Source organism: Octodon degus, unplaced genomic scaffold (assembly GCF_000260255.1).
Source record: "Octodon degus isolate 3935 unplaced genomic scaffold, OctDeg1.0 scaffold00064, whole genome shotgun sequence".
NCBI classification, from domain to species: Eukaryota; Metazoa; Chordata; class Mammalia; order Rodentia; family Octodontidae; genus Octodon; species Octodon degus.
In genome coordinates this window covers 11,419,152-11,434,341 of record NW_004524640.1, presented here as the reverse complement: position 1 = coordinate 11,434,341, position 15,190 = coordinate 11,419,152, and positions in this window count along the sequence as shown.

The window sequence follows — 15,190 nt, the reverse complement described above, 5'->3', positions numbered from 1 at the left end:
ATTCTGTACACATTTATCAAGCAGCCATTATGAGTGGGTGATCCGCCAGGCATCGGGGACACATAGAGAAGAAAATGGGTGTGCTGCTTCTCTGAGCTAGGCTCAGCAGCACCAGGGGGGCGAATGGGCGAACACTCCTTTAGCCCTGTGGACTTGGGGAGCACAGGACAGTGCACAGGGCCTGGATAAGAGCCACCCCAGCAGGGGAGGGGCGCAGGATACTGAGGGGTTCGGGGTGAGAAAACCCTCTGGGCAGACAGAACAACATGTCCAGCAGTAAAGCTGACATCTGAGCATGAGAACAAAGTGGGGCGGGCAGCTTGGAGGATAAGGACTATACAGGACTCATAGAACGGGTGGAGTCAGAAATTTGAGCACTTCCGCTTCCAGCTTTACACAGTGATTCCAGAGGACAGTGACGGCGGACCTTTCAGAGACGAGTGTCCAAGCTGCACCCTAAACCCACTTACTCATCATGAAGTGCCACCACTGCAGTGAAACCTGAATGCTGAGGTTTTAGTGTAGAAAAAACAACATATACATTAACATCCTTTGTCATATATATATATATATATATATGCATGCAGTAGTTTCACCAGCACCAGGATGGGTGACAACGAGGTGGCCTTTACAAGCCTTGATAAGAGAGTGACAAGTAGATGGATCAAGGTTGGGGAGGAGGTTTCCAGACCCCGTTCACAAATTAATAAAAACGTTCAGGAGGGTTTTTGGAGAAATCGGTGACTCGCCCTTTTCCAGACAAGCCGTTTGTCACAGCCCTTTGCCCCAGCATGCAGGGAGCATCTTCTTTTGTGTCCTCATTTGAAAAAGAAAGGGAGTACCCAGGGCAACATGTGAATCGGTTACTGTGTTCAGCGTTGTGGGGACAGCTTTCCTGGTTTTACTTTCTTTTTAATAGAGTGGATTCTGAGATGTGATAAAAGGGCTTAGAGATGTGGAACTGAGAAATTTTTACTTCTTGCCAAACACCCAAGTAATTTGAGGAGGCTGAGCACATTATTGTTATGCCAGAGTGTGTGCACCACCTTTTATCAGTAGGCAGGCTTTGAGAAGTGTAAATTGGCTCAGAAAAAAATAAGTTTTCAAGATGATTTTGTTTGGTAATTTTGAATTCTGTTTTCTCACCGATAGTGCAGAAAGTTCTCAAAGATATGGTAATTATTGCAGAAATATGGCTTCAGGCATTTGCAGCTATTCGAACAGTAAAATTCCATTATAAAATGTCACATTCTACATGTTAAATTATGCTACAGTTGAGAACTCGTCCCTATACCCTATACTACATATTCTTTACAATGTAGAACCCTGTAGCATGGAAGAAGAGACATCTTCAAACCTTAACTACAGACAGCAAAAATAATGGAGCATTATTATATGTGACAGATTCCACTTGCTAAGGCTAAATTATTAGATTGTGCACATACACTTTTTGGTCTAATATTCTATTGGGTTCATTTCAAGTTCTCAAACCAATCACATAGTGAAAAAATCTAATAAGTTATAGAGTTTCATAACATTTTCTATTGAGTAGTCCATTTACCTGAAATGCACTTCATGAAGTAGTAAAAGTAATGATTAGCAAAACGAAAAGCTCAGCTTGTCTATAAGGTAAGCATTTGATATCACTACTACTAAGTCAACCAGCAACAGAATTAGCAAATCAGTGGATATTGGTGCAGAGGTAACAATGTATAAAAAGCCTCCTGGATTTCTAAGCTTAATGAATGGTCATCATTCATAAAGATTGTTCTGAATCTGAATCCAGCAGGAGAAGTATCCGCATGGATACATATTTGGGATGTAGAAAGCATTCTAATTAGATAATCCCTTCTCTTGAGCAGAACTATATAAGGCATTAATACCTGGAAAAATCAAGCACCTTCAAAATAAGAGACATAGAATCACAGATGAGCAGGGAGGACATTGCGGATGGAGGGGTGGGCAGCCCTGGAGGATGGTCGGGCCAGCGTGTCATGCCTTCCAAAACACTCAGATCAGTACACTATCACGGGGGACACACTGTCTGTAGAGAGCTTCTGAGTTCAAGAGGACATGTGCACAGCTAGGAGACTGGCTCAACTATTAAAAATAACTGTGCAGGGGCTGGGGAGATAGCTCAGTAGAATAAGCACTTCCCTGGCAAGTGCAAGGGTCTGAGTTCAATCGCCAGTTCTGCAAAAAAAAAAAAAAAAAAATTAATAAGTAAAAATAACTGTGCAATTAATATGTACTACATGCCTTCTGTATATAGCACTGTTCTGGCTGTTTAAGACACATCTGTGAATGAAAAAGGCCCTGCCCTTGTGCCACCTGCCTTCTCATGGACAGGACAGGAATATTCCACAGTTAGTGAATTCCATTATATTATCAGAGGATGGCACAGGCTCTGAGGATCTCAGCACTGGTGAGGCAGGGAGACTGGCCTCCCAGGAAACTGGTCTTAGTTTGGTGACATTTGGGCAAAAACTTGAAGAAGGTAAGGAGTCTGCACAGTTGGGGCAAAGGCCTGGTCATAGCTGATGTATCTGTGGATGGGGAGGAGGCCAGCTGTGCAGAGTGGGATGGCCCCGGGGTGACGAGACAGGCATGTCACTCGCTCACAGGAAAAGGAGCATATGGGAGGCTTTGCATAGTGACAGGCTCAAGAGGAGCCTGTGACTGTCATTGAGAATGACAGTGGAAGGATGAAAGCAGAACAGCTAGGAGACCCCTGCGTGTGATCTCAGGGCTGTGCACTGTCTAGAAAGTGCCTCATTTCATCCTTACCACAGCCCCTACAATGACTAAGGACGCTGAAGCACAGAGAATCTACTCTGCTTGCCTGAGATCACCCTGCTGCTAAGTGACAAAGCCAGGGTTCAAAGTCAGAGCCCATCCTCCCAGCCCTGCAGAGTGAGAGGCTGAGGGCCCCTACCTGGGCTAATGGAGGTTGAATCAGTGCACACTAGGGCCGTGAGAAACCCGCCCTCCGCTTCAGGGCCCATGGCTCCTGCTTTGGGCAGACGAATGATTCCGTTCCTCTCCTCACACAACGTGCCTAATAGCTGTCAAACCCTAAAGCATGTGCTGCTGCCAAGATTAACAAGATTATTGTGTTATTATCTGAATGTCAAAAAATAATAACTTGCCTGCATACAGCAATTCATGCACCAGAGCACTTTGGCACACATTTTCTATTTTAATCCCACAGCACATGGAGGTTTCATCTTCTTCCTCCTGGCTTGGTGTTCTAACCAAGGCAGTGCAGCCCCAGAACCAGCTGGGGGTCCTACCTCTCCCCTGCCTCTGGCCCACACCTGGCCCTCACCCTGGCCTGGCACCCTCAGCTCCCTTCCTGTTGGGTTCCTGCCCAGTCCCTGCACTCCACCTCTCAGCAATGCAGCTGCCCAGGGTCCCAGCTGCCTGAGGTAAGAGATGAGGCAGCGGTGGCAGACTGGAGGAAGAGGGATGCTGAGAGGTGGGTGAGGCTGGAGAGAAGTAGGCAAGCAGGAAGTTGTAGGACTCTGTGATTCATTAATGAGGGGGGCTGATAGGAATGAGGCAAGGAGCTCCAGATTTGTAGTTCAATAACAATAGCAACTGAAACCTAAGGAACACTAACAATGTTCCCAGCCCTTTCTGATCCTCTCACCAACCCTACCAGGAAGGCACTGGTGTCACCATGTTGCACGTGAGGAAATAGGCGAAGAGCTATGGTCCACCCCTATGGTCACAGAGGCAGTCGTGGAGGGTCAAAACCGGACCTTGAGCCCGGATGGCCTTGCTGCAGAGCTCTTCACACCTTCCCATCCATCCCTGGGCTGGGACAGGCAAGCGGGAGGAGGGTGTATGGCTGGGGAACAGCCGGAGCTTGGGCCTGCCGCCCGCTGCCCCTGGTCGCTTCCTGCTCTCCCAGGTCACCGGGATCCCACCTCTAGGAGCTGCGCCGCGCTGCCCTGCACTGTAGCTGTGACCACAGGACCTGGGACTTCCTTGCTTGCTCCGCCACACCCACACCTCCCTCCCCTTTCATGTCCAGACCCAAATTAGCAGAGGCTAGGGTAAGGGGTGAGGATTTTAGGAGCTGGCTTGGAGCTGAGCTGTCCCACTTTCTCTTTTTCCCATCTCATTAAACCTCAGAAATGTCATGTAGCCACACTCACAGTTTGCTTTTAATTGGGGACTGTTTGCACAGGTTCACCGTGGTGGTGGAGAATTTTCACTCACTACCGCAGGTCTCTGCCTCCAGAGTCTGCGATACACTCTTGAAAACCACCTAGAGCAACCCAGAAATAGCCAACAGACTAAAAAAAAAAAAAAAAAAAAAAAAATTTTAAAGGGTTTTGAATTCAGCTACATAAAGCAATGTTAAATTCAGACTTTAAAAAAAATGTAAGATAGCACATAGCATCTGTTGGGGGCTAATTTCCTTTGCTGCTGCTGGCATTTGCTTTCCCTACACACCCACCGCATAAGAAGGTACGAGGGAGGGCTGCAACCCCAGAGAGCTGTTCCACTTCTACCCCACGTTCCCAGCCCAAATCCAGAGGACTGAGCTAAGAACAGCGCCACGCGAGATTTAGCCAACAGTGAGCACGCAGCCCAAAAAATACAATGCCAAAGATAAAAGCAGCAAAACAAAAGAACACACACATCTCCCCACGCAGCAAGAGGCCAGGCGTCCCAGTTCTCACGAGAGGATGAGGATAGCCTCAGCCAGCCTCGGCCAGCAGTAGAAAAGCCATTGGCCTCAAGGGACATCACCAAGAAGCTGGCCTGGGGCTGATGGAGGAGGTGAGGGGCTGGGAGGTTGGTCTCCATGACAGGCATGGAGGCCAGGTCGGGGCCTGGCCCATGGGCAGAGGCCCTTCCCCAGCCTTGACACCACAGTTGAGGAGTACAGGCCTCCCTGTACTCCTCCCTGGGCTATCACAAAAGATGAGGCCAAACTTTGTGTTTACATGTTCAAGAGGGAAGCGACCCTTGCAGAGGGTTCCATCCCGTTGTTCTATCCAGGCACAGAGCCAAGGGGCGGGAAGCTTTTCTGATGCGCTTAGCTGGGCTCAGGGCTGTTCTGTCCAAGGCAGTTTTGTCTGAGGTTGAAGCCCAGCTTGCTTGTTTGCTGGGAGCCCTGCTGAGCGTGGCTCCCCTTGGCCTCTAAATGGTCACTGTTCTATGGACAGGGAGGGCCTCATTAATTGCCTTAATGGGCCTGGTCCCCATGAGAGGCAGTGAAAGCAGGCAGCTCAGGAACAAAGGATCCGAAGGCTCTTTTGCCTGCTGTGGAGGCAGAGGTTGGCGCCAAGCCTCGTCCCAAGGTCTATAGATTTCCCTCCTTGAAGTATTTTAGGAAACTAAGGGAGGAAACACTCAACGACAAGTTAGCTGTGCTTCCAGGGTTATTTATCTCCGAAGGTTCCCACTGCTCAATCTGTTCGGTCCCCCGGGCCTGTGCTTCCTAACATTTGTGGAGCACTTCACAGTTGGCAAAGCACTTGAACACATTTCACTGTAGACTCCTAGCTCTTTAGAGGGCCGGGAAGAGGAACAGAGGCCTCAGAGAAACTGGGTCCTTTAATCAAGGTCACACAAGTCTAAGGAGCAGCTTGGGATTCCTCCCTCAAGGGTTCTGAGACAAGGTGTCTCAGTCTGTTACGGCTGCTGAACGTCAGGTGGCTTACCCACAACAGAAACTTGTTTCTCACAATTCTGGAATATTTGCCTGGGTATCTTCATGCAGCAGAGGGAAGATCCTGGAACTCAGGAAACAATACCCCAAAATCTGACACTTGGGTCTAGTGAAAACTTTGAACTGGGCACATTGGCCTTAGATGGAACTGTGTCTTCAGTCTTCACCTGCCTTCCCATTTTCTGCCTGTCTTCCACCAAAACAATCCACAAAAACCAGAATTCCTAGATGGACAAGCATGTCTGTCATCCTAGCAACTCAGGAGGCTGAGGCAGGAGATCACAAGTCCAACCAGGACAAACAAGTCCCTATCTCCTGAGTAAAAAGTAAAAAAGATTGAGGACGTAGCTCAGTAGCACAGTGCTTGTGTGGCATGCCTAAAGCCCTGAGCTTGAGTCCCTATACCAAGAGAAAAAACAAAACACTTTCTCCCGCGGCAGGTCCTAGAAACTAGACACGGTATCATAACTTCCCCTGCCTTCCTGAGGAAGAGCTACCAAACCAAGATTCTCTGACTCACCTTGTCTGACAGCCATAAGACTCATTGCCAACAGGGCCTGCCCCATACCTGCGAGGAAAGATACCCAACCCCAGAGGCCAAGAATAATGAGCATACAGGTCTTGCTGCCCCACCCCCGTTTGTTACTGTTGGATCAAATCTTTGCTGTGCAATCTCATTGCTACATAGCTGTCCACTCTTCATCAAACCTAAGCATAAACACAACTCATTTTCCCTGGGTTTGGGGATCTTTGTGTCTGAAGGCTTCCATGTCACATGCATTCTTGATTAAATAAATCCCTTGTGTTTTTCTGTTGTTATAGGATTGACCTCTGTGACATCTGTGATGGTGGGGAAGTGGGTTCTGCTTTTCTGCCCTATAAGGGCCAGGAGGCTCTCTCGGGTCTCTTCTAAGAGGGTATTAATCCCATCATGGGGCTCTATTCCCCTGACCTGGATGCCTCCTGCTCATACATAAGCACAGTTAGAATATGAGTAGATCGCCATGGGCCCATGTGCTAGACTTACTCCCCACAGAGGTGCTGTCGGAAGATGGTGGGCCATTTAGGAGGTGCTTGGTGGGACTCCTTAGGTCACTGAGTGCATGCCTTCAAAGGGATTGTGGGACCTGGGCCTCTTCCTCTTCCTTTCTTCTGCTGCAAGTCTCATGAGGTTAGCAGTACCTCCCCTTGATGTGCTGTCCTTGCCCAAAGCAACTGAGACCACTGGATACTGGGTGGAACCTCTAGGATCATGAACCAAGATAAGTCAGATCTCTAAGTCAATGACCTCCTAGTGGTTGAGTGTTAATGGTGTTAGTGGTGGAAAACTGATTGATTCACCTCCCAATGTGCCCACCTCCTCCTCCCATGACTGCAAGGGTTAATATTTCAGCCTATGAGGATTTGTAAGCATCCAGATTCTAATCAGCTGCCCGTAACCCAACATGGAAACTCTGCCCTTAAAACTGTCTTCCATAGTTCTTATCTTGTACACTAAATTTGTTTAAGGCATTAACATATTTCATCATCTCTAATATATGGAAATTAATGTTTTCATGTGGCTCATTAATCTCTACTTCTTCCCCTAAAGATGCTGGAGTTTCTAGAAACTATTACACAAAACCAGAGCACCTCAGTCTTCAGAGGCGTGCAGAGGGGGAGGGTTGGCCATCACCGATTTCGTCTAGACACCTAAATGACAATCATTAACGCAGTGATTTCAGTGACTGATCTACCACCATTTGCAGAGATACTATTCCACTACTTAACATTAGAACATAACTATTTGCCAGCTTCTTAGCATAAGACCATTATCACCTGGAAAGGTAAATACAGAGGCTTGAATATGAATGCAGTAAATTAATTAAAATTTCAAAGTTTAAAGAAATTCTAAGTAATGTTGGGGTTGAGACTGCATTGGCAGTGAGTGTGAGTCTTTGGAGTCTTTCTCTTCTGTCTTTACAGCTGGCCAGAGCACAGCCCTCTGGATGTGTGCTCAAGTTACTGTTGTCTATACAAAGTGTTAATCTGTCCCTAGGGCTGCACAAGAGTGCTGGAAATGTGATGTGATACGAACAGTGTCTTCCCTGAAGCTCCTTTGGGATGGAGGCAGGCAACCTGTAACGGGAACCCTGGTGTGACCAGCACGGTGACTGAGTTCATGCACTGTTGGCTGTGGGCCGTTGGCGCTTCTGAGGACATGGCCTATGGAAAGGGGATAGAGATGAGTTGCTGCACCGGAGGCAAACCAAGGCCCCGTCATGGTCCCTACATTAGCTTCCCAGAGCTGTGGCTCCTGAGACCAGAAGCTGATTGAGTCTTGCACTTCTGGGAACCTGGAGTCTGAGATGCAGAGGTAGGCGGGGTGGCTTCCTGTGGAAGAACAATCTGTTCTTGCCTCTCTCTGCCTATAGCGGGTGCAGGTCACCTCCAGTGCTCCGGGACAAGGCTCCAGTCCTCTTCGCCCTTGTGTGGCAGTCTATCTCCAAAGTTCCACACTGCGTAAATAAACAATAGTCTTAATGACCTAATGACTTAATTTTCCTACCTTTCTAAAGATCCTAGTCCTAACCAAAGTCACACTGTGAGACAGCCAGGGCACCAACATAATGTTTAGGGGTACAACAGTACCCTCTGATCCACAGGGGCTACATTCCAAGACCCCCAGTGCATGCCTGCAACCATGGACAGTATATATGTGCTCTTTTCCTATGTGCACATTTTAATGATAAAGTTTCATTTATGTTAGTCATAGTAAACTCATAAAATAGAATGAGGGTGACAAGACAGATTAATATTTTGAACAGAGGCTGGCTACAGACACCTATCTGGAAGTTCAGAACACAAAACCCGGGTAACCTCTTTCCCACCAGCAATGCTTCCTCCTCCCACGTGGACACAGATTCCAACAGAAGCAGGCCTTCTTCGCTCCAGCTGGCTGCATCCAGACCTGATCCCGAGGAAACTTAGTGGGACCCACGGCCTACCCTCCTGCCACTTTCTCACTGTGCAGAGGCTGTGCTGGGCTTGTAAGAAAGCACAGTGAGACAGACATAATTTTCGGAATTGGAGAGGGCTGGTTTGGGCCCAGCTCCGCCCCTTTGAGACTCTGAAATCAAGTCTACAAATCCCTTGCGCAGAGTAGCTGCTCGGTAAACCTTAGCTCCTGCCTCACGCCCACGTCTCCTAAGTGTCCTGCACAGTCCTGGGATTATGGGTCAACCTGACTCTCCTACCACAGCGATTCTGTAGCTTGTACGTGCAGCTGGAGCTGAAGCTGCCGTCTGTCGGGCGCCCTCCCGTCCAGCAGGAAAGCACTCAACAGATGCGTGCGGCAGAAAGGCTTTAATCGTTCTCTTGAGGGATGCACCCCGAGAGAATACTGCTTCTCTCTCCGTCTCCTTTTTCCCGTCCGCCCCCCCGCGACGCGGGGCGTCACTTATATACCTTTACATCGTCCAATTGGGGTTTGATACGCGTTACAATGCCATAGGTCACAATCTCAGGGGTGGTGTCTTACACCATTATAAGTGGGCGTATAGTGAACACGGAAACAGGAAACGAGCGCCATCTTGGCATACTCGATGGGAGGGGCAATTTAGCGCAGGCTCCGGAGGAGGCAGCAGGCCCCAGCCAGTGACCGAGACTGTGGCTCTCTACAGCCGTCCAATTAACAGACAAGGGGAAGCATTTTTTCAGGGCCTGGCTTTTCAAATCCACCTTGAAAAGGACACAGGCCAAACACCATGCCTGGAATTGATTGTCACAGTGTCTCAGTCCCACGTCGGCTTTGTGCCTGTGGCACAGAAATCAATTGCCCTGTTCCCAGGAGCCTGCAACCCAGGGAGCAGCATTCCGCAGAGGACAGCTGCAGCAGGGCCTCACCGCACCGCTCAGAAGCCCTCCTGGCAGGTGAAACTGGGCCTGCTTCAAAATGACACTGTGGGAAGGCTGCCCTTTGCCTGGGGTATCAGCACCTTCACTCGGTAGGTTCCCAAACCCTTGCTTTGTCAGTAAGTCTGTGAGGAGAGGACTGTATAACCCAAATCTGAGTAGGCAGCTCTACAAGCCAAGATCCTTCCTTAGCAAGAGACTTCTGTCTTTGCATTTGTGTACACATGCATTTACTCGTTCATCAAACACCTCCCAGGACCAGCCACACTCCCACTTCCCAAATTACCCCCACTTAGTCCTAAAACTAATCCCTAGGGCTGCCATTATCTTCCCTTTACAGACAGGGAAACTAAGGCTGAAAAGAGTGATTTGCCTGGCTGCCTGGGCAACACAGGAGATGAAGCTGGAGTGAGGGGGCCCACCCATCGCAAGCCTGGGGAGCCTGTTCACCCACATTCTGTAGCAAACCAAGGACCATGGACCCGGAGGTAAAGGAGTGGCCCCTGTCCCAGACCTGATCTCAAGCCAGAGGGCGAAGGACAAAGGAAGGAACCACACAGTGACTTTTTCTCCAGCACTGGAGCCTGAACCCAGAACCTCTCTACCTGACAATGTGGATTACAAGGTTTGGGGAATAGTTTATAGAAAAGCTCTGTGCTGCTGAGCTACAACCCCAGCCACACAATGACTTTTAAGATTCCTGCTAAGGGTCCTGCTTCCAGTGCACTTTGGTGGTTGTAGTGGTTGATACATTGTATCAACTTGGTTGGATCGGCACCACTTCCATACCCTGGGCCTTGGGGGCTCTGCCTCGAAGGGCGGGCAGGGCCCACCCCAGAGTGACTCAGCACAAAAAGGAAATATAAAGGAGGTGAGGAAGGCTGCTGTGTCCCCCTTTCCTTGGAGAAGTCCTGTTTGTCATCACACCACTTTGCATCTGTGCCACTTCAGAGGAGCTTGATCAGCACAGCTACACCATTTTGGAGGAGCTCCGATCTTCATGGTTGAGCACTGTTCTTCACAGTCAGCATGGAAGGAAGAAAGAGAGTCCTGATAGAAGCCACAGTAGCTGCCCTTCTCTTTGCTGTTCGCTGTTTTCTGCTGCCATGAACTGCTGCTGTCTGTCATAAGCCACTCTGCCTGGGAACCAGCCAAGTATAGACTGAAACCTTCACAAACTGTGAGCTAAATAAAGCTTTCCTTCCTTAATTTGGGGTGTCGGATATTTTGTCCCAGCAACAAGTAAAAAGTAACCAAGACACAATTTGGTACCAGGAGTGGGGTTGTTGCTGTGGCTATACCTGACAATGCGGATAACAAGCTTTTGAGAATGGCTTGTAGGAAGAGGTAGGAAAGGTTTGGAGATGTTGCCTATAAGCAAAGCACTGGAATAGCTTCAGCTATTCTGTTTGGGAGATTCTGAGCAGAGCTCAGAAGACCAGAAAACTGATAAAAAGCCTGCCTATTGACCAGACGGGGGAGGTTTCTGCTGGGAAGAAGGACAGCATTGGTTGTTGGACTGCAGATGATTTGTGTTATAGCTTGGCAGAAAGTTTGTCTGCATTTTGCTCCTGTCCAGATACTTTGCCTGAGACTGAAATTAAGTGCAGTGGACTAGTTAATCTTGAAAAAGAAATTTCAAAGCAGCTAAATATTGGGGCAGTGGCATGGTTGTTGTTGGGGGCTTCTACTCAGATTTATGTTGAGGATCAAAAGCAAAAAGCCCAGCAAGATGATTTAAAATGTTGTGAGTTTGGTCATAAAAGGCATGCTAGGATGGCTGTGGACTGCAAAGGTATCTTGAGGGCATCACAGGAGGTGGCAGGTTCTCACCCTTTTCAGCCTCAGAATTGCAAGGGTGAGGAACTTTGCTTTGAGGAGAAAGCCGCAGAGCCCCATGTTCCAGAACAGAGGTGGTAGCCATACCAGGTTCCAGAATGGAGGAGGCAACGACACCAGATTCCAGAATGGCACCGGCATAGAGAATTTGTTCCTTGGAATCAGGGTCAGAGTGCTTAGAAATCCAGGCACTCCACCCCTACAGCCAAGAGAGAAGAAAGCCTGGCTACTGTTCCAGCTGGCAACAGCCCTTGGCATTATCCATGTGGTACTAGTTTTAGGGGCATACAGAATGCAGGAGTTCTGAGTTAAGAAGGCTTCCACCTAGATTTCAGAAGGCCTGGGAGGCCAGGCAGTGTGCCCCTGAGAGGGCAGTGTGTAAAGCTGTGAGCGAGAAGCCTATTCAATGGAAACATCAGAAATTTTAAAAAGTCAGGAATGTGGATTGTCCAAGGAGAGAGCAAGGCCAGTCCCAGAGAAAAGCCATGGGAGCTACCAGTAAAAGTGCCCTAGAGGTGGATCCATGTAAGGTTTTTGAAGCTTACAACTCATTAAAGGTTGCTTTGGATGTTTCACATGGAACTACAGGCCTTAATATTTGCCCTTCTGGATTTTGGACTTGTTTTGGTTCCAGTTGTTTGTATCCTGCTGGGTATACCTTTTGAAATGGTAATGTTTATCTTGTGCCTTTGAATGTTGGGAGTGTTTAACTTTTCATTTGTGTAGGGGCTCACAGCTAAGAGTTTGCCTTAGACCTTGGGACTTGGACTTGTTAGCAATGTTGAAACTGTTAGGACTTTGGCAACTCTTGCAAATAGACTAACCAAAGTGCCTTTTGCATAAAGGGATGTGCATGATGAGTCTTTGGGGAGCCGGGGGCAGAATGTTATGCTTCTCGTGTGATATAATGGTGATAGACTTAATAGTGATTCTTAAGGACTGCTAAAGCTGTGTCGTAATGACCAAGTTGCGAAATGTTCAGAAGCGCGTCTTTGCATCTGGATACTGGTGTAAAGAAGTCTATGTCTGGCTGCCAAGTTGAGGAGGGGTGGAGTGTAGTGGTTGATACATTGTGTCAACTTGGCTGGATGGCACCAGTTCCACACCCTGGGCCATGGCGGCCCTGCCCCGAAGGCTGAGGAGGGCCCACCCCAGAGTGACTCAGCACAAAAAGGAAACATAAAGGAGGTGAGGAAGGCTTCTGCGTACCCCCTTTCCTTGGAGAAGTCCTGGTCTTCATCACGCCACTTTGCGTCTGTGCCACTTGAGAGGAGCTTGATCAGCACAGCTACACCACTCTGGAGGAGCTCCGGTCTTTGCGGTGGAGTGCCGGTCCTCGCAGTTAGCACAGAAGGAAGAGAGAGACAGTCCTGATAGAAGCCACAGCAGCTGCCTTTCCCTTTGCTCTTCGCTGTTTTCTGCTGCCATGAACTGCTGCTGTCTGCCATAAGCCGCTCTGCCTGGGAGCCAGCCGAATACAGACTGAAACCTCCACAAACTGTGAGCTAAGTAAACCTTTCCTTCCTTAATTTCATGTGCCAGGTATTTTGTCCCAGCAATGAATAAAAAGTTGCCGAGACAGTGGTCCATGGGAGCCATATGGCCAAGCCCACTGTACTGTGTGCAGTGTAGGGTCATAAGGACGCCTTCAAATCCAGACAGCAAGTAATTGATAATGATAATAAAAATCTGCTATCGCAGGTCATCTACACACGTGGTCTCCATTTCCTAATTATGCAAAAGGGAACTAGCAAAGGCTCCTTCCTGCGTCATGGGATTCCATTCCAACACCACGCTCCCCTGGGGGGGAAAAAAAAAAATGAACTGCGATGCAGCCAGCAGCACGTGCACTGCAAATTGGCTGACAGTCCCTCAGGCCCCAGCACAGCGCTGGCCCTGAGCAGGTGCTCAATAGTTGTCTTGGAACGTTCACTCATGAGTGAACTGAGCACCTACTCTGTGCCTGGCGCTCTTCTAGGATGGCTTACAGGATCTAGTAGGGAACAAGAGAGACAAGAGCTGTATTTCTGGGTAGTGGGTAGACAGCAGGCTCATGCAGAAAGAAGTCAGAAAAGTAGGCAGGGCCCCCAGCTCTTTCCTGGTCTCTTGCTTTCCTTTCTAGAAACTGGGACCCTTACAGCCGGGGCTCAGCAGAACCTACCCTGGGACAGGGCTGAAACCTGGAGAATCTCTGTTAAAGAAACAGTGATCCATCTTCTGTAGGGTAGCTCTGCCTGTTTTCTGTTTTGCACTCTAAAGTCTTGATTCTTCTTTGGCTTCTAGAAACTTCAGTTCGGCATCATTCCAGAACATCACAATTGCTGGGGAGATGGCTCAGTGGAATAAGCGCTTCCCTGGCAAGCACAATGGCCTGAGTTCAATCCCCGGTTCCGTTAAAAAAAAAAAGTGGCTAGCAGAACATCACAATTTCCCAAATTACAGCCAATTTGGTATGACATTTTATGGTGTCTTCTTTCTGATGACTAGAGAGGTACTTCTTTCAAATAAAGAAGCCCTTTGCAACCACAGCATGGGATGGGCCCCAATGAATCCCAGCCACTGGGCACTGGTTGCTACCAGCCCAGCCTCCAAACCTCAGCAACCATTGACCCTGGCCTGGGCTTCGACTGACTTTCACCTTGGGGACCAAGGCCCCACACCCCACGAGTAGTTGCATAATGTACACATCTAACTCCATGTTCACACTCAGCCCACAGCTTGCAGGAGAGAGAGAGAACGATGCATGACACTGGGAACTTGTGTCTCAGAACGAACAGAGATGGGAGTGGAACCCAGCAGCTCCATCAGCATCCTGGTGCCTCTTGCAGTGTGAGCATCTCCCCCGCTGTGGTTGAGGAGATTCTTCCTCATGCCTGGAAATCTGGAAGGCCTGCGGACTCCTGGCTCCTGCAGAGACAGCACCTGGTGCCAGCTGAAGGATGCCTGGGCAACTTGTCAGTGTGAGGAAGGGTACCAGGCAAGAGGATGGGGCAGGTGACAGCTGAGTCCTCTCTCCCATGTGGGCTCGCTTCAGAGCAGGTCCCTGTGTCACTGCAAAGATGGGAAGGAGGGTCCTTTGGCAGTGATCCGAAGACCTAGACTCTGACCTGGCTGGCCACTGAGCTGAGTGGCTGTGGGCTCAGTTTCTAGCTGTCAGCAAGGACCACAGGGTGGGTGGCTTCAATTGTTTCTTCCTTATCTGGTATCTTCAACTCTGCAGAGAGGTGTTGAAACACACAGACAAGCTGGAGAGCCACGGCTTAGCATCACAAGTGCGGAAGAGTGACAGAGGCCATTCGGGATCCACATAGATGCAGACAGGGTGTCCGCTGGGTCTCCTCCATCACGCTGACAGGAATGAGTGCCAGGGGAGGGAGCTGGCACAGGCCGGAGACTGCCCTCCGGGGCTGCCTGACTGTTCCTCAGGGCTAGCTGGCGAAGGTCCAGTCAGCCGCGCCGTGCTACAAGGGCCTTTCCTCAGCACTTACCTCTTTGACACCCAATGCCTTCGAAAGGAGAGGCAGGGTGGACCAGGGAATTGAGTCAGACAGGGCCAGGGCCCACTGGGACTAATTAGAAAGTGCCTTGAACCTGGGGTGGAGGGGGGCATGGCTCATCCTGCCAGTCACAAGGCATGCAAAGGGGTACTGGGCACAGCCCAGGGTGAGGAGAGGCTGGAGATGAGTCCCCACTGTCCAGAAATGGTGCCTGTGGAGAGCTTGAGAGAAGGGGCTCAGAGCCCTCCTGAGAGCTCCTGATACCCCCAGA